The sequence below is a fragment of the Crocuta crocuta genome, unplaced genomic scaffold, assembly GCF_008692635.1.
Source record: "Crocuta crocuta isolate KB4526 unplaced genomic scaffold, BGI_CrCroc_1.0 scaffold2, whole genome shotgun sequence".
Lineage (NCBI taxonomy): Eukaryota > Metazoa > Chordata > Mammalia > Carnivora > Hyaenidae > Crocuta > Crocuta crocuta.
The window spans coordinates 6,971,309-6,972,643 of record NW_027528640.1 but is presented as its reverse complement, the minus strand read 5'-3'; positions in this window follow the sequence as shown (position 1 = coordinate 6,972,643).

Sequence of the window (1,335 nt, the reverse complement as noted above, 5' to 3'; positions counted from 1 at the left end):
TATATATATATATATATATATATATATATACATATACATATATATATATACATCCAAGTATATATATATATATATACTTTCCATCCTCCTAAAGCCCCTCGGGCAATATGCAGAACAGGGAATTCTTATTCACATGTGGCAAATTAGGAAACTAAGGCACAGAGCCTGGCCAGCCAAGGGCACATAATGATCTGTCAGGACAGGCAGAACCCACGCGTTCGTGACCCATTTCTATGTACAGGGCACCACGCTGCTGGCAGGGGAGAGCCGTCAGAAAGCTGGGCTGAAGTCGGAGTTACTGAGGTTTCATCTCGGAGCGCTAACACTACCGCCGATGTGATATATACACGCGTCTGGTGCGGAATAAAGTCTCTGTGAGTCCCGGCTGCGTGATTGATATTTCCGTTATTTTCATTTGCTGGCTTATTTCCTTCTTCGGGGGTCGCTCGCTATGAGAAATAGCTGTGCCCAGCTGGGGCCGAGTTCCTGCACAGGCACACTCGGTGAGCGCGCAGACCCCTGTCGGGGACTCGTTCGTCACTGTGGGTTTCTCCTCCTGCCCTCTGGCCTTTCTCATGCTTCCTCCACCGTGCTCAACCCTCCATTCTTAGAAACCTGGACTATAAGTGCAGTCACACTATGATTCATAGTATTTGTGATTCCTTGTTTTGATATATGTCCCTTCCCCCCCCAAAAATGTAAAGCAATCTGGCTTCTTATTCAAGCTGATTGGACAATCACTGTTTTGATTTTCAGACATAATGCCAGAATCTAAAACTGGCTATAGCTTTCAGGGTTCTCAGTGCTAATAAGCTAAAACATATATGCTAAGCAGGGCACCAGACTCTGGACAAAAACAGAGCTTGATCAGCAGTGTCCACCCAAAGATTCCAGTTAGGGGCAGACAAGTCCCATAGAGCGGGAGGCAGGGTAAAGGTCCACATTGGTGTCATTGCAGGCAGTTAATTAAGATGCTCTCACTCTCAAAGCTGGGAATCCAAAGAGAAAGAACCATGTTTTATTGGGGGCTGGGGGGGTCTCTGAAGAAAAGCAGAGATGTGTCAGTCAGACACATCCAACAACATCTTTCCCTCCACCCCATACCTGGGCTGACCTGGCTGATGGCATGAGTCCAAAGTGCGTATCAATAGAGTCAAGATACAGGAGTGCTTTCGGTGCTGAAGGCTCAGCGGAGCACAGAATGTAATCTCTGGGAAGAAGAAAAAGGCTGAGCAAACCTCAGACTAGCTGGTGCAGGACTGAGCTGCTGTTTTCCAGTCGGGGATGTATTTGTGTTTCAGCCAGTACCATCTGGCCAGGAAAGCCAGGAAAGGT